Here is a 19,353-nt window from a genome sequence, read left to right on the forward strand (position 1 = left end):
ATGGTTCCCAAGACTGTCATGCTGTAGTTCACAGTTCACAGCTTAACATCATCCAGAGCACTTCACCCTGAGCTCTGGACTTATTTCAGAACACTGTGACACTTATGTGCACAACTTCCTCATATTAATTCTTTTTTTCTTCAAGTGTGTGAGGCATTCTGAATTACTGTTTGCAGAATACACCTGCCCCCTTTTCAATCAAGAAAAAATAACAATTCTTTTTTACAGTATAAAAAAATTAGTGTGAATATCTAAAAGTACTCTTTCTCAGATATCTTAGGGCTATCGTGTTTACAAAATAACAGGCACCAAAATGATCAAGAAAGAGATGTATAGGCTTCTAAATTGAAAAGACAGACAAAAACAGAGAGGTTGTCATGTTGCTTCAACACCTTTCCTTTTTTTTTGTTCATGATGCTAATGTCCAGGATAGCTTTTATGATGACTAACTGCTGTGTCTAATTGAAATAGAATCTCCTTGTTCTCATTTCTCCTCTATATTTCTACAGTCATGGTAGTAATTAATTTATTCACTTGAGCATTATGTATCTTATTTTTATTTAACCCTCATTTTTCCTCGTCAGCCCATATGTTCCCTAATAAGAACAAATTTATCTTCTTTGATGTTCTGGAGCTTCATATAGTCCCTGATAGGTCCTGAAAATAAAGACGTGTGCAATATGTATATGTTGAGTAGTCTGTTTCCAATCACAAGATTCCCTGAAAAGCAATGCACTGTGTTTCTGAAAACTATTGTGAGAAGATAGTCTAGTTACTACGACATCTATCTGTGGATCCAGAGTATTTATATGAGTCATAGATTCCGCACTTAGTAGTTAAGTGTACCTGGATATTTTAATTAACTTTTTAAGAGCCTCATTTCCATAAGATGGAGGTTTTAGTTATCTTTATCATACACGATTTTCATAGTATACAACCCAAAACATCTAAAATAGCACATGGACCTGATAACAATGTAATTAAGATCATTTTAAGTCAGGTGTCCAATACCTACAAACAGGTGCTTCATGAGTGCAATTAAGTTACAGCAACAGACATCATGTTGACCTAGTTTACATTCTCTAGTCCTTCAAACTTGGTGTCTATTTATTTACAAGAATTAATTCATTCATCATATTAGTAATTTTTAAAATAATGCAAGTAATTCTGTGTTGATTGCAATGCTATTTGGAAAAGCTAAATTATGGAAACAACATTAACATCCATCTGCAAATGAATGAGTAAATACAGTAAATATGCATATCAGAGTAGTATTCATTCATAAAAAGTAAGGAAGTCTGTCATTTGCAACAACATTGATAAACCCAGAGGACATTATGTCAAGTGAATCAGCCAAGCAACAGAAAAGACTATTCCCACATGTTCTTATCATGGACTCTAAAAATAACCAAACCCAAGAAACAGAGAGTAAACTTACAGTGGTGATTACCTTATAGGAAGACGATAGCCAAAAGATATAAAGCTTCAGTTAGATGGCAAGGATGAAGTTGTTGCTTCCATTATTAGGACCTGTTCTACTCATATTGTGAACATAGTTAAAAATAGTGTGTCAAACATTTCACAATCAATGAGCATGAATTTCAATGTTTTCACTTAAAAAAAAATTGAGTAAACACTTACTAATTAGATTGACTTATTTATTTCACATTATATTCAACCACAACTATATCACTTGATCCCTCACTTTATAATAGCAAACACTTAAAGGAAAAAGAACTTATATAATTGTAAATTATACTAAACTTTTCTTGGTAGAGCAAGACTGAAGATCAATTAGTTTTAATATGTGCCAATAATATGGAAATTAATAACTTGTTTAAGCAAACTTCTTATCTATTTTCTTTTTCTTCAGGAAAATAAAAAATGAACTCTTTCAAAGCCTTGTGGCAAGTGAACAATTACATCATAATTTAGGTCGATCCTGATCCCTGTAACCTGGAGCTGAAGCCAAGAGTAGAGTATATGCCTGGTGTTTGTCCAGACACCCATCCTACATTTTTACTATGAAAACCAGAACTCTAGTCTCGACTCTGAGACCTGACAAACATTTACTAAGAAATTTACACATATCCCTTGAGTGCAAGATGCAAAAGCCATGTAGGGTTCAAGCCCTTTGGGAACTCTAAAGAAAGGTTGTGAGAATAAGTAAAGGCTGAGTTTTAATAGAAGTGACAAAGAGTAACTTAGGTTACTACCATGACACAGAAATCTGAACTTAACTGATACATCCCAGGAAAAAAATCCTGTGTGATTTCAATCACCAATGTTTCACAGAAGCTTGGCAGGCAAGAAAAGGTTGAAGTAAGTAGAATAAGAAAGAAAAAACACTGGAACATGCTGTGTGTGAAGGACTTCTATGAAGGCAAAATTACCAGAGACTAACTTTTGGGTGGTGAAGTAGTGATACAGTCCCAGAGAAACATATTCAGTCAGTAATCGTGTACAAAGAAGTGGAACTAGAGTTGGGATGAGCCAATTACAACCCATGCTCTTGCCCCAGTTTTAGAAATACTTGACTACTAATCTGAGATCACAAGATTATGCTTCAAGCTCAAGTACATTAGTCCATTTTAAATCTTTTATTCTTCATTATATTATGTTTTTTTTCCTAGATGTAGCTCATCTGCTAAACTGTTCTTACATTTAATTTGTTTGTTCCAGGAAAACAACTTTCTTTCAACTTTCTTCTGGCAAATCATTTGTCTGCTAATACCCCCAAAAAGACCCTTTACCAAATGACCTCTGAATTCTGCTCACTGGACACTTAGGGATTAATACCATCCATTGTCAGTTACTCTCAGTTTTCTTTATTCATCCCTCCTGCTTTGCTTCGCATTTCAAGAAATGTGTTCAGTCTATTTGGAACTCTGGTTTCTAGGTAAATGAAGTTAATGGGAGGCACTGGTAGAACAGAAGGTGGGGTTAAGAAAGATTCTGGCTGATCTCTGCATTGAATCACCAATTGGCTTCTCATCCTGGAGCATGTACACTATCTCTAGATAAGTGGTAAGTACGTTTTGCTACAAAGCTGTGTAGTTTGTTCCTACTTCCAGGCTAGACACTTACCAATACAGTATACTTTTAAATATTTATGGTTTGAGTGTGCCATATTGACTTTGTGTTTATTTATAAATCTTTCATTTGAATAAATTAGACATGCTATACCTACTCAGGTTTTTTCATCACTTAAAGAAAGAAATGCTGATTTTTTAATTCATTACTCAACTCTTTTTCTAAATAGAACCAAGAGTAGTGTTCTCCATGAATTGCATGTGATTTAAGTAAAAATATTCTTGTCCCCTTTGTCTTTGCATTTACTCTATGAATGTGGTGAGTCACTTACACCACAATGATCAGCTTATGAAAATATTTCAGCGACATCAATAAACAGACTCAAAGGTGCCATGATACAAAAAAAACATACTATGTACTAACTTTCATAACCATGACTCAAATGAGAGTAGGGTATTAAAGTACAGTAATTGAAATCACCAAATTTGAATGGCCAAGAATCATAGTCATTTACAAAAATGTTTGTTGTTATTCTATTTCTAAAAATTTCTGTTTTCCTGTTTGTTTATTCATTAAAGACATTTGGTGTTTTAGTCAATATTTGGGATAAGCCATGATTGATTTGGGATTAGGGATATGACAGAGAATAGAAGAGACAACAATACTTCTCTTCATGGAGATTATGTTTATAAGTATATGCAGATTCTTTGTATTCTTTAATTTATAAAGAGGTGAAACAAAACTCTAAGAAAAAAAAGATGAGTTCAACAAAAGTAAAAGCCTAGGATTTAAACTACCAATTTGTAGAGTGTAAACAATAACCATGTGGTAAATACAGCTCTTTAGTAATTAAACATAAATTTTAAAACTTGCTTTTTTTTTTTTAAATAGAAGGTAGACATTTATTACCAGAGAAGAGAAAACACACACAGAAATTCTGGACTCTTTCTCTTCATGCACTAGTTTTGTAGTGAAGTCCAAATACCAAGAAGACATTTACAAAGATAGACTTTTCTAACATGACCCTGTACTGTATGGTGGACTTCTTGTCATAGAAATCATATACTGCAAACTAAGTATATTCTTATAGTTTACAAGAAGCTTAGAGCAACTATGTATTAAACAGAGAAGACTTTTTAGTGCAAAATATTATAAAAGTGATACAACTGTGTGCCTCGTAAGTGTTTAATTAATTGATTTGAACAAGGAAATGAAAAAACAAAACAGAAAATGATCAAGACAAGCCTAGCTTTAAGATTTTTTGTATTCAATTCGTTCTACTTTCACGTCATCTCCAATGAGCTGATAGACGTAAGTGACCACTGTGGAAGCCTGGATGTCCATCAGCACATTTTTTTTTAAAAAAAATTTATTTTATATGTATTGGTGTTTTGCTTGTATGCCTGTGCACCACACTCATGTTTCTGAGGAGGTCAGAAGAGGGCGTGAGATTCCCTGAGACTGCAGTTTACAAGGTTGTGAGTCACCATGTGGGCACTAGGAATCAAACAAAGGTCTTTTGTGAGAGAAACCCGTGTTTTATTCCACTGAGACATCTTCTAAGCTCATAAATATAAAATTTTAAATTAATATGAATTTCTTTCTATTTTGTAAAATTAAAGCTACACGTGTGCCCATGTGTGCTTGCACATGCACACACACACACACACACACACACACACACACACACACACACACGGGCACGGGCACGGGCATGGGCACGAGCATGGACACACTTGTAATTTAAGGAATTACTGAAACTGTGCTTTTCACGTGAGGTGTTGGAGCCCATATTCTTTGTGGTTTTGGTTTTACAGTGTGCCCATGTATCTGTGTGTGTGTGTGTGTGTGTGTGTGTGTGTGTGTGTGTGTGTGAGAGAGAGAGAGAGAGAGAGAGAGAGAGAGAGAGAGAGAGAGAGAGAGAGAGAGAGAGAGAGGGAGAGAGAGATTTATGGAAGTCAGGGGACATCTTGCAGAAGTCTTCTCCCCTTCTACTATGGGGTTCCAGGGATAGTCAGCAAGCACCTTATCTGCTGAACCATCTTGCTTGGTCCAGAGCCCTTACCCTTACTTAGATTCTATTTCCCAAAGATTCCTTTCTACAAAAGGTTGAAAAATGTTCTTTGGAACATTAATTTTAATATCAAAATAAACAAAACAGTAAGTTTTAGAAACATTCAGTAATAACGTATGTACTAAGTAAATTATAACATTCATGGAACAGAATACTAATTAGCTTTCAACCTGTTTTTTATTGACAGGATATATTGTCATATTAAAATATAAATTCAGGATAAATTCTATTATGAGGATAATGAGATTTTTAAAAATACTTTGTTTATTGTTTTTGCTAATTTTTCCCATAAAAATATAACATTCTTTAACAGTCCTAAAAATATTGTTACATATTCATAAGAGATAGACCAAACTTGGCTTTTAAAATCAAGACTCTGGAGCCAAGGTTGAATAATAATACTACCTTACAGAGGAACCTGTCTTGTTAAGGCTTTCTGACTGGGTGTGTTACATTTTTAACATGAATCAATTTAACATAAATATCTTTATTTAAAGGGCCTCAAAGAGAAATTCTTTTCTAAGTATACCTATATACTTTGCTTGCAAAAATTCTTAAAATAGCTTTTACCCATTAAAATCATAAGAGGATTACACAATCTAAATTAATGCCTGAACTGCAAAAAGCTGTAACAAACTTAATATTATTGCTTTCCAAATGTAGACCAATTCTTAATAGAGTATTTTACAATAGGAAGTGCCTTAAGGGGTCAGTATAACAAAATTAAGATCAGTTTATATAGCCTACCAAAGGTCTGGTGGCAGCATAAAAATGTCCAGTGCAATTATTTGTGCTTTCATTAGCTTACACATCATTTTCTTTTCCAAGCTTGCTTCATAATAAAGTGGACTGACAGATCTCTACCTTCCAGAAGAAACTATTATTTTCTCTATGGTATAAAGGCTACCTACAGTTTTCATAGTCAAGCCATACTGAAGGTTGTATAAGCCAACTGATGAGCTTTGTCTTCGGGTGTTTAATCTGAATTAAAGTATTGAAGTAAACTAAAAAACAAACAACAGACAAACAAACAAAAACGTCATACTAAGAGAATATCCATGGAGGACAGACTTTCTAGAATGTCCATTCTGATCACAACTGTTCAACATTTATCTTGTGGATCATCTCTTCATAAATTTTAGAGTCTGGTTTCTGGGTGATGACATTTCTCAAATATAGCATCTTCCAGCTATTCTCCTTAATTCTCAAGACTGGTTTAAGTAGATGTTAATTTATTATATTTTGTGGTCTCTGTCCTCTAGTGCAACATCTGGCTGATCCAACTTGGACATCTAAGCTGTGCGAATCTTATGTCTATGTATGGCACTGCAACGGGAAGATTTAGTAACTAGTTCTTTTAACAAGAAACTTTAGCATTGTTTTGCTTTTTTGGTTACGTTGGGGAGGTTCTGAGCCAAGTACAAGGCAACCATGAATTTCACAATACATTAGAAGGACCTTATATCACTAAGCATAGTGCTAACAATTAAATTAAATATAAAAGTATTTGCAAACATGGATTTTATACATTGAGTCATTTCATGTTGGTAGACAAAAAAAAAAAAATCAAGGCTGCCTGGTTGTCTAAAATCCTTTTATAACACTGCTTAATATGAATTACAATTGCTGTTTAGTTAAGAGAACACTTTTTCAAAGGAAGTTTGAAAGAAAGTTTGATTTTTTTTTTTGATGATGGAGGAAAGGCCTGTGATATGGATACTCTGGCTTATCAACTCTTACCCGTACAGACACTGGAGGAGTTGATTACTTTTGTACAAGTCTGAAGCTGTGTTAAGGTTGCTGCTGCTTGGAGTTGATTTCAGCCTTAAATATGAAATATCCTTTCTGCTGACTTTCAAGTAAGGAGATCCCCTAGCATGGAAGACTGTAGTTTTATATACTTTAGTAAAATAAGCAATTGCTATCAAGAGTGGTCATCTTTCTAATTGGAATCAGGGGCACCTCTGGGATGAGTTAGAAACCCAGTGCAATGGAAACTCTCAGGAATCTGTGATGGTGACCCTAGCTAAGACTCCTAGCAATGGGAAACATGGAGCCTGAAACAGCCATCTTCTGTAACCAGGCAAGACTTCCAGTGGATGGATTGAGACCCCCAACCTAGCCACATAACCTCTGACCTACAATTGATGGAACAAAGGGGGCACTGAAGTCATGGGCATGGCTACCTAATGACTGGTCCGGCTTGAGATGCACACTATGAGACGGAGCCCAACCCTGACACAGCTTGAAGGGCCAGGACCCGGAGGCTGGATAACCCAGAGACCTAGGGTAGAGCTAAACATGACTGGCAAAAAGAGAAAAATGTCAGTGAAATGATTCCTAATGATGCTCTGCTATATTCACAGATCATTGCCTAGTCCAACAGTTATCAGAGAGACTTCACCCAGGACTTGATGCGGAGACCACAGCCAAACATTAGGTGACATAGGGGAATCCTATGGAAGAGACAGAGGAAAGATTATGGGATCCAGCGGAGCCAAGGACACCACAAGAAAACCCACAGAGTCACCTAACCTCGGCTCAGAAGGGCCCACAGAAACTGAACAGACAACCAGAGAACTTGCATGGGACTGACATAGGCCCTAGGAACGTAGATTATAGTTGTGTGGCTTGGCCTTCTTGTAGGACTCCTCACAGAGGGAGCTCTGATTCTGTTACCTGCGTTTTGAACCCTTTCCTCCTACTGGGTTGCGTTGTCCAGCCTTAACAGGAGAGGAGGTGCCTAGTCTCCCTGGAACTCGGCATGCCGTGGGTGGCTGATATCCATGATAGGCTGGCACTTTTCTCAAGAGAAAGGAGAAGGAGTGGAAGGGTGGGGTGTGGAGAGGGGAGGATGGGGGAAGGGACTGGGAGGAGAGGAGGGAGGGAGGGGAAATTGTGATCAGGTTGGGTTGGGAAAAAAATTAAATTAATTAATAGAAAATAAAATTGGACTAGGAAACTGTAGCTGGAGAGTTTTTTCTCCAGGTCCTGGCAGTCCGACAGCCCACTTACAAAACAAACATACAGACGCTTATATTGCTTACAAACTGTATGGCCATGGCAGGCTTCTTGTTAACCGTTCTTATACTTAAATTAACCCATTTCTATTAATCTATAAGTTGCCACGTGGCTTGTGGCTTACCGGTATCTTAACATGTTGCTTCTCCTCATGGTGCCTGACAGTGTCTCCCTGCTTCAGCCTCCACTTCCCAGAATTCTCTTCTCTGCTTGTCCCGCCTATACTTCCTGTCTGGCTACTGGCCAATCAGCATTTTATTTATACACAGTGATATCCACAGCAGGAAATCTAAAAAAAAAAAAAAAAAAGTTCATCTTCTAATATATGACCAAATGTCTTACTTCTATGATTCTATGTTGATGATAGTGAGCAAAGAGATAAAATCAACCAGGTACAAGTAACATGATTCAAGTAGTCCATGCATGGCTTCCCAAGGAAGAACTGCACTGTTCTTTAAGGCAAAATGTGACTATTAAAATTGACATTGGACAAGGTACAGAGGGCAACCTACATAGACTGTAACTTCATTCACAGAAGGAAGAGATGGAGACAAATCGACATGAGGAAAATGGTTTCAGATTACCAAGAAGCATTCTGAATTATGTTTACTTTTCTGACTCTGCAAATGTAAAGTTTAACTAACACATGTCTTTTAGTATTACATAGTGCTATCTAACTATTTTTAAGTGAACTGTGTGAGTAGATGAAGCATGGGAATGTTTGTCATGGTCTGGCAGTTCAATTCATTTAGTATTTTGGGAATTTTGGTTGTTTACATGTGAATCAAACCCAGGACCCTTACATACTAGGTAAACATGTTACCATCAAGTTATAAACCTAATGCTGTTTTAAGATATTCTAATATGTATATATAAAACTTAAGTGCATATATTATAATTATAAATAACATTTTATCCAGTTTATTATTATTAAAGACTCCCTTAAGATTTAAATCTTCAATCACTGCTCTACTACTCCATCATTATGGTGTACCCCACAAGGATTACTTAATTTTAGGCATGCTTTTCTATTCTTGGAAGTTTTACTGGTCTCTTAGTAAGATCAAGAAATCCATATTGGAATGTTAGTGGTAAACCTCACTTACATAAATAATAGTGATCCTGCATAATGTATAACCTAGTTGTGCTCAAAAAATAATTCACCAGGAACAACGTGTAAGTAGGAGGCAGGATAAAATGCTAGCATATTAATACTCCCCAGAGATCACCATGTGCAGAATGTTGCATCGTATGACATCATGTTGTTAGCAGGCTTCCTTGTTCTTCTCCACTTGAAAAATCAATGGATGTAGGAAACCGTATTATTATCATACTCAAGTTTAAATCGCTTAAGTTGGAATAGTAGACTTAAATGACTAGCCATGTGTAAGCGACTACACTAAGAGTCTACAGTGCCAGGGACGTTGTCAGTATCCGATCCGCACCCCCCCAAACGTCTCCCATGTTAGCCTGTCATCTTCTTTTGCTTTACATCTCTGCACTCAGTAATTACGTTACTCTTTAGGTTACTTAGCAATGACTGGGCACATTTTTAGTTGTCACAGAGATTGTGAAAATATCTAGTAGGTAGAGATCACTCTCCCATCTAAATTTTCCAAAGAAATTTTGTTGATCCAAAATATGAAGAATGCCTAGGATGCAAATCTTTGGTAGTTAGTTACTCTGGGATCTTCATCGTGTTGCGAGAAGGGACACACCCTGAAGAGTTTTAGCGGTCCATCCACGTGTTTGAAAGTAAGATAACATTTTATAATAGAAAGCTGAGGATTTGTAGATCAATGACGCCCAAGATGGAAATGAATTAATAGACAAAGCATGCCACTCTGTTCTGTTCGTTTCCAGAAATGTACTGCCTGGCAACAACAGATGCTGCTGCCATGGGATTAGTTCATTTTCCAAAGAATACAGATCTCTGCTTTTAGGGGAAATCCCTTAGATTTTGAATGTTTATAATAGTGACAAAATAGAAAGGGCAAACAAAATACATTTAGAAGCCAAATTAGTCTTTTGTAATATTATAGCATATTTTTTTAAGTTACATATTTTTGTTATTTCGTACACATGCACATTTAAATATGATTGTATCTACCCCCTATTTACTCTCTCAAACTCTGTTATACACCCTCAATGTGCCCTCCTCCAAACTACAGGTTTTTTTTTCTGGTTTTATTGTACCAATATGTCCTGTTAGTGGTGACCTTATTTCCATGGGTGTGTGAGCATGGGGAAATTACCAGTGGCCACATCCTCAAATAAGAATGATTCTACTTCCGCTAGCAACTATCCAACGCCAGTAACTCCCAGAAATTAGTGTTTGGACCACCAAATTTTTAACTCATATTTGCAGTTCTAACTGACATGCTGTGGGATGGTCTGTATGTCAAATGTGTTGCTGATTGGTCAATAAATAAATCACTGATTGGTCAGTGGCCAGGCAGGAAGTATAGGCGGGACAAGGAGGAGAAAAAACTGGGAAGTGGAAGGCTGAGTCAGAGAGACACTGCCAGCCGCCATGATGACAAGCCGCATGTGAAGATGCCGGTAAGCCACGAGCCACGTGGCAAGGTATAGATTAATGGAAATGGATTAATTTAAGCTGTAAGAACAGTTAGCAAGAAGCCTGCCACGGCCATACAGTTTGTAAGCAATATAAGTCTCTGTGTTTACTTGGTTGGGTCTGACGGCTGTGGGACTGGCAGGTGAGAGAGATTTGTCCTGACTGTGGGCCAGGCAAGAAAACTCTAGCTACACTGACATGACATCATCCATTCACACCTTTTCATGTCTTCCACTGATTTACTTGATACTAGCTGAGCGTCTGACTGTGATTATACAGGGACTCATCGCTCTTGATTGTTTTCAAGCAGTAATGAACACACCTTTAGCTGTGTATTCTTCACTGAGAGTTGTACTCGTATATTGATGATTCATAGCCATGTATTTTGACTTGATTTATTGATTGCTTTCCATTCGTCAGCGTCTTTTCCTGTTGAAATAGGAACACGTACTTAGGCATTGCCTTTGTTCACTTTCAGTGCCTTCAGAACTAAAATCGCTAAACTGAACAGCTTAGAGACTTCCTATTTAATAGGTAAAACTTTCTGTTCCTTTTGCTTGTTTTCTCAACTCTCTTTTTCCCATTTTTGATTTACTACCACTAAATTGATTACTTGAGGACTTAGAGACTTAAACATATGAAACATGCCTTAAGTAATATAAAAACAGTTTAAAGCATGAGGATTTTTCTCCAAAAATCAGTGACTTGGGCATAGGCTCTGCTATCCTGACCAGGGTATTTAGGTACCATTTAGATGTCTAAGAACTCATATAATTCTTGCAGCAATTCTTGAAGATCACATTCATTTAGTAAAGGAGAAAACTAAGGTAAAAATCAGAGAATGGACTTGACAAGTATGACATTCCTTGGAACTTTTGGAACTAAAATTTAAAGCATGGGTATTTGGGCAAAGCCCTTTCATTTTCATCATGCTGTAAAGTATAAAAGAATAAATGTGTTGAGATTTAGTTCAGCTGGGAGGACAGATATAGGAGGAAATATTGATCTTTTGTGGTGGTGTTGTTGTTGATTATTCTTTTGGAATCTCTTCAGAATATGACTCTTGCTCCTTCTCCAGGTTCTAAAACACAAACACTCACACACACACACACACACACATGCACATATACACACAAACACATACATTGACACACACATGACACACACAAACATACACACTTACACGCATACTTGAAGCAGGCTTACTTGGACTGCTAGCCTCTAAATCATGACACAGAGACTTATTATTAATTATGAATGCTCTGCCTTAGCTTGGGCTTGTTTCTTAAATTATCCCATTTCTATTAATGCTGCCCTGAGGAGACTCATTTACCACATCTGTGTACTGTCCAGCCCACTTTCATACTTCCTCCCAGTCTGTCTGTCTGGCTCCCCTTTTCTCTCTGTCTTCCAGGACTGCTCATCCCTCCTGTGCCTAGCTAATGGCTGTTCAGCTTTTCATTAGACCAATCAGATGCCTTAGACAAGCAAGGTAAAACAGCAAACGTCTTTACATAGTTAATTCTTCTGCAACACAAACAAATGCAATATATCTTTACATGGTTAAACAAATTCTATTCCACAACACACATTCACACTCATAGACACACTCTCACACACTCACAAGCACACACGTGCTCACACACTGTCATTCATATGAAGTCAGCCATTAAATTTACATGCTATATAACACAGCCCCTGCCTGGGCTTTGTAGTTAGAGGATTACTATAGCACTCTTCTCCATCAGGATATACTAACATCAGCTCTCCAACCTCACCCTGTGATGGCGAGAATTAGGTTAAGTAGTTTTGTCTTCCTCACTCTCTTCTGAGCAATTAACCCAATTTATGCACAATTTTAGCTTTTAAATTTAATATAATTATCAGTGGCAATTGTTATTTAGCTCCAATCCAGATTGCCAAATCTTTTGCACATTTGCAAAAGTTAGCAATTAAGCTGCTCTACTTGAAATTTCATTTTTCAGAAAATAAAAATGTAAACTTGAAAAGACTTTAGCAAATAAGGTTTTAGGGTGAGTTATTTTTTACCTAATTTAGAAACCCCACTTAAATACAGAAGGCTTTCTATTAATACAGTAGAAGCAAGAATTATTTGTGACTTAGAATTTATTTTCAGGCAATAAAGGGGAGGATTTATTTATTTATTAAAGAAAAGAGGTTTCTTTCCTTTTTCTTTTTTTTACAGTAAAATGGACTCATTGCATTAGTCATCTGCAGTGTGAAGAAACTAATAATTGTTTTTATGCTATTCAAGCCACTTAATTTAGTAAACCTATAATTGAAAAGTAAATTTTGCAATAAAACAGTATAACTCAGTCTATGTTGCTATGGGAAAGTGAAGTGCTTCCTCCTACTTTAGTTTATTAATTTTCAAATAATGCTCAAGGGCTTGTTATGATAGTTCTTTACAAGGTAGTAAATCCAGAGTTATCCAGACTGTCTGGGTTGAAATCTAATTACCATTGGAAACTGAAGCATTTAAGCTAGTTATTTCTGCAAATCAAACACCCCAAAATACCATTTTCACATTAAATCTGGTACCAAACCACACCAAAATAAACCCACAGTGAAAGCCCTAATCTAAATAACCCTCTTTGCTTCTCTTTTAAACAAGGCAGTCAGATCTTTAAAATACAGTATCAGAAAAGGAAGCCGGGAGACAGGTAATCAAAGGAGCAGTCTGAAAGTACAAAAGAAATTTAAGGCAGATCTATGCTAATAATTAAACATTTATTTGGCAAGAAAAATGATAGATTCAGGAATATCTGCAAGAAATGGCCGATACTTTTCAAGATAGAACAAATATCCAAGATTGAATGAGCCAGGTCCCATCTTTGCTTCCTGCCTTTTCTATTCTTCCTTTTGCTCTCCATTTTACATCATATTTTGCAGTGATATGTTAGAGGGAGCCACATTTTAAAATTAATGTTAACATTGAAAAAATCACAATAACAAGAAAGAAGTGTTTTACTGTTTAAGAGGTGAAGAAAGCACAAAAACACAAGAATTCCACATTTCTTCAGCCTTTTACATGGCCAGATCATAGTTGACTGTAACATTGTTTCTAGACAGGTACTTTATAGCAACAAGTAGAATAATTACAAGCCATATAACGAAAACATATTTTTCTAAATACGACAAATACAAAATTTCTAAATACTTAATGAAAGTATACTAAGCCCTTTGCATGTCAGTTGACTAGCTAAGGTAGATATCAGAACATTTCCCATGCATCTAGTAGAGGTGAGTATGGTTTTGAAAATGTTTGTCTTTGTGGGTGTGTCAGGATGTAGGAAGATCAAGGAGAAAAAAAAATGATTGTTTTGGAAAACTAAAAGCTACAGTTTAATAATTGTAAAATCTAACCAGACTGCCTAGTAACATGAAAAGAAAGTGATGATCGATGTAAACAGTTCCATAGCAAATACAATTTCCTGTGCATCTGTCTTCCTGTTTGTAGACAGTGGGATTCAGCCATGAACAGCAGTGCTGTGAAATAAATATTCTTTAAAAGTATGCAATGGATTGTGGTTTGTCAACTGGTACACTCTTGAGAAGTTACAGCCATGCATGAGGTTGGTGATTTTGTTTTGTTTTGTTTTTCTTTCTTTTTTTTTGAGATTGTAATTTATTTACAACATTTCTCCCTTCCCTTTCCTCCCTCTAAAGCCTCCCATATGTCCCTCCCCACTGTCCTTCAAATTCATGGCCTCTTTTTTCAATAATTGTTATTGCATGTGTACATCATCATGTGCACATTTATCACTGGTCAACCAATCAGTGTGCTCTCCCTTGTGGAGGACCACTTCTCCAGCTCCCAATTTCACTTTGTTGCCCTAGTTCTTTGTGTAGGCCTGAAGGCCTCAAGAGCTTCTCTCTGTCCAGTTTGGCATGTTGGTTGGTGTCTTGCTTGTTCATTTGCTCTTATACCCACAGATAAGTGTACCCCTTACCCCTCATCAGGCAGACTTCTCTTTACAACAGAGACAATTGCATAAAACCACAATCAATCAAAATGAAGAGTTGTGAAGCCCAGCACATTGGATATGTGTACAAAACACCCCTGCAACCAAAGGCTAAGGGAACATTGTGAAAAGGTGTGTGTTGAGGGATTCTGGGAGCAAGAGGAAGAGGAACTTTTCTGGGAGACTATGCCTCCTAGTCTCATAAGTTAACAGGAGTAACTCTAAGTCTCACTCTTTAATTCTTACCAACATGACCACACACGCACAAGAGCATGCCTGGGTTTTTGTCCATCTATATAGATTTTCACATTCAGTATTCTTTATTTTCCTAACTTCATTTGTGCTGAGCCATACTTTTTGTTAACAAAGTTTTTTCATTTGTCAAGATACAATTTCTCTTGTGGCTTTATAATTTGTTTTTTGCCTTTTTTTTTCTTTCATGTTTTAAACATTTTTACAACTTTTTAATACTTTAAATACTTTTATAACCTTTAAATGGTAGTTGTTGGATTGCAGGACATAAAACAGGAAATTAAAGAGTGTGACTTGCTGGAAATGACAAAAATGGAAGACCATAACAATACATAGGATAACTTTTTATCATAAAGTAGTCATTGAATATGTGTAGACTGGCTAGTTTCAACATAGTTGGTATCTCTTTTATTCCTTAACTCATCACATCTATTATAATACTCAAGAAAGTGGTTCTAGTACTAAGGACATGAGAAATGTGTATGTCTTTTCTCTTCTAGGCTGTTACAATATCAGATAACTAGAGTATGAGCAGTAATAACACTAACATTTATTGAACCACTATGATGTCACTATTTAAAAACACATGCATTCTTCCATCCTATCTTTATCCTGTTTTATTCTTAACTGCGTGATTATTTTTTTCTTTAAATTTTTTTATTCATTTTACATACCAACCACTGATCCGCCTCTCATCACTCCTCCCGCTCCCCACCCCAGCATCCCCACCCCTGAACTACCTTCCATCTGCTCCTCCAAAAGGGTAAGGCCTCCCACAGGGAGTCAGCAAAGCTTGGTACATTCAGTTGAGGCAGGGCCAAGCCCCCAACCCCAGACTGCATCAAGGGTAAGCAAGGCTCCATTTACATTCAGCATGTTTTGATATTTACAGACCTTGTAGTTTGTCTTTCATTAGGATTTGACTCTGGAGGGTGCCATTAAAGGAGATAGTGCCCTAACCAGCACAGAAACTGCCCTTTCCCTTTATTTCCTGCTTCATGCAATGGGATGAGAAAGAGACAAGGAAGAAGAGAAGGTGGAGGAAGGCAAGAATCTTCTATATTGAAAATATATGTTTTATCTTCAAGTATTGATTTGAAAGGCTTAAATTTTTTGTCCTTTATCAACAATTTCTCCCAATTTTAGCTAAGTTTAATTACTTCCCACATAAAGTTCCTCATCATGAGATGAGTTTTCAAGTCACTTCTGTAGTCACAGAAATGACCTTAATAATCAGTGTCTCTCTTGTGAATATTTCTAAATAAAGCAGTTGCAATTTTCCAGTCCATTTTATATAAAAAGGAACATATCTAGGCCAAATAGTACTCTTTTGTGTTTACCCTGAGATGAAATATGGAATCCAGTGCAACATTCAAGAGCAATTCTTACCCTGTAGATTATGAAATGCCATTCACAATGCATTGGAAACTTGTAACACACTCTGTCTGGTTATTGGGTTGCAGAATGAGGTCATATCATGTGAGAAGAATATTTTGTAAGGTAAGTGAATATGTGTTACATGTCCTTACACAGTTTTCCTTTGATACCATTACATTCAAAGATTGGATAACACGGATTTTAAGTCTTCGTGAGGACATGAAGTAATTATTATATAGACAGCTAAAATGAAAGGCAGTTCAAAGCCTGTATGAGTGTCTAGTTAAGGATAAATTTTATCCACTCCAACTTTTGACAAAAATCTGCATACACGTTGTGAAATATATCATGTCAGTATTTGTTTCTTTGTTATTTAATAAATATAGTCAGTTGGTCCTGGGAACTGAAATTTGTCTACTCAGTCCCACTTCTCCGTGGGTTGTATATGCTAGTGACTGCTGATATTTCTAAATGAAAACACTGTTTCCTTAGTAATGTCAGATAAGGAAAGGAAGCTTTAAGTTTATTTTGAGATTATACTATAATTGCTTGATTTCCTCCTTCCCTTTCCTTCTTCCATATCCTCCCATATAATCTGCATTGCTTTGTTTTGAATTTGTGGACTCTTTTTTTTTCATTGATTGTTATGTACAAATATTTAAGCATGATTAAGCTATCACAAGTTATTCAAAACATACCTAATATTCTTTTCCTTATAAAACACATTGCTTCATATTGCAGTTTAATATTTACAAAAATGTGAATCGTGCACAGAAGTTTTCAAAATTCTAAATTATCCAATATAAAAATAATCCCCTTTAAGTTCTCAAATTAGCAATTGCCATTTTAAAGATAGTTAATTTTTAAAGGTGCCTTGTCTTTTCATTGTAAACTTTTAAATGAAATGACTGATCGATCATCTCCTTAAGAGACAAACACTTGGACAATGGACCCCTGCTAAGGAGTAGATTCCCTAGAGCCAGACAGAGAACTTTCTCCGCTCTTTTGTAGAAATACTATAGTGGTTGAGCAAGCTCCTTAATTCCTATTGCTCATATTTTCTCATTTGTAGAGTGAGGATGATGTTAATGTATGCACCAAAGTATTACAAAGCCCTAAATTAGTTAATAATAATAGAGTTCTTGTTGCATAAGAATAAATTGTGAAAATAGGAATTGTTTGACAGCATGCAAGAAGCTTGTATCAAAACATCACACAATGTAAATGAGGTTTTTTTTTTATTTAAAATTGATGAAAAATTTCTGAAACCCTATAAAAGGGGGAATAAAGTGCGAAGTAAAGAACAGGCTATAATTTAAATGACCTTCAGTCCCTTCCTTGCCATTAAAGTCACCATTGTCAAGAGACATATTTAACTTATATGCTATTGGTTTTCTGTATTGTAACAAATGCTGAAATTTGCCCTGAAGTATACTGAAATATATTTTATTATTGGTATATTACTGACAATTATTTTAAAAAAATACTTAAAAAAATTCTTTTGGTTAGCAGCTTCACAGCATCCTGTGGAAGAACTCTCCTCCACAGAGTAAGCACTTCCAGGTGGCAAGACAGCCCTATCAAGTATGGACCTCCAATAAGAGCCTATAGATGTATATCATGTTCAGAGTTAGAAACTGTAACCAAATGGCCAGATCCATGTAGAGTACAACCCTCACTCTCCTTTCTGTTCATGGCTGTTGCCCACTCACGGCATCACATTCCCTTTGCTTGCCCTTGCTTTCGGGTCCAGCCAGGACTGTTGAGCTGCTTTCGTATAACATTAGAAGCTTCAACCTTCCTGTCTGTACTCAAGCCTCATTTTCCTCCCAGATTCATCCTCTGATAAACTTCCAGACCTAAATATGGCCCAGGTAATCAACAGGAAATAACTCTTAAAGATAGGCGTTAATTGCCCTACAGACAATGATGATGAGTCATTTGGGCCTAATTTCTAAGCTTGTACCTGTAGATGTTCCCAACATTCCAATAAGTTCCATCCATCTCACATGGAGAGGTGTCATCTCCCATGCAGGTATTGACATTCAGGCCTCCAAATTTCAGGTTATTTGCATAACCACCGAGGAAATCTGCCTCACTTTACATTCACACCTGGCATATAGTAGGAAATTGAAGGATATATGATTTTTTTCACAACTAAAATATGTTGTTTAGACAAAATGAACAATTACTCTCGGATTATTTAAACAGTTCATTTAGAGCAGCCTTGGTTTGATATATTTTCCTTAGGTCTTCTTTATTCTTACAAGCTTTCCCTAAAATAGTGACCCAATTGGCTTATACATGTGGTTGCTCATTGATTTAGTCAACTATTCAATAAATGTTTACAAAGCATCTTTTGTGTGTTGGAACAGTGCCATCCCTGAGGGAAGAAGCTTCCAAGAACAATCCCCATTTCTATGTTCTCCAACTTAAAATCTGTACCATCTAAAAAAAATACCATTTAAGTAAAGATGATGCAGTGTGGTAAATGACGGAGTGAGCTCAGAGAACACACAAACAGTGAACACATAGAACAAGGCAAGTTTTCTGCACAGTGGGAGATTTTCTTTAGGGCAGAAGAAGACAAAGAAATAGAAAAGGAGGAGGACAAGAAGAAGGGGAAAGAAAAGGAGGAGGAGGAAGGAAAAAATAGAAGGAAAATATGAAAGTTCAAGGAAATGGAAATTATATATTTTATAAATATAATTATGGCTGATAGATTTGAAAAGGAGAATAATAAATGATGATTATAGTGTGCAGTTAGATCATGCAGGGTCTTGAAAATCTTATAAAGTTTGGGCTTAGTTCTGATAATAACAGGGTCATCAAAGGTCTGTATGCAGAGAGACATGATCAAGTTGCTGTTTTACAAAACTCACTCTGATATCAATCTTGAGTGTGTAGTAGAAGATTCACATCATGATACCAAAAAAAAAAAAGATAATTATGGTCTTTTCTAAGGGTATGGTGAGACTTTAGGAAATGTCAAGAGCTAGAAGAAATTAGAAACAGAATTTTACCTTGAAAGT

The 19,353-nt window shown here is 36.2% G+C and overlaps 1 long non-coding RNA gene across 1 annotated transcript; it reads right to left on the minus strand.

Moving 5' to 3' along the window:
- Positions 1-5,265: 5,265 nt before the first annotated feature.
- On the minus strand, positions 5,266-15,608 carry LOC128107101 (uncharacterized). The gene is made up of 4 exons (XR_008216958.1): positions 11,029-15,608; positions 8,253-8,417; positions 7,787-7,974; positions 5,266-7,563 (listed from the first exon to the last, which is right to left on the minus strand). It is a non-coding gene; the product is annotated as an uncharacterized LOC128107101 (long non-coding RNA).
- Between the last annotated feature and the right edge of the window lie 3,745 nt (positions 15,609-19,353).

This window comes from Peromyscus californicus, unplaced genomic scaffold (assembly GCF_007827085.1).
Source record: "Peromyscus californicus insignis strain IS unplaced genomic scaffold, ASM782708v3 Scaffold_12__1_contigs__length_115047231, whole genome shotgun sequence".
Taxonomy (NCBI): domain Eukaryota; kingdom Metazoa; phylum Chordata; class Mammalia; order Rodentia; family Cricetidae; genus Peromyscus; species Peromyscus californicus.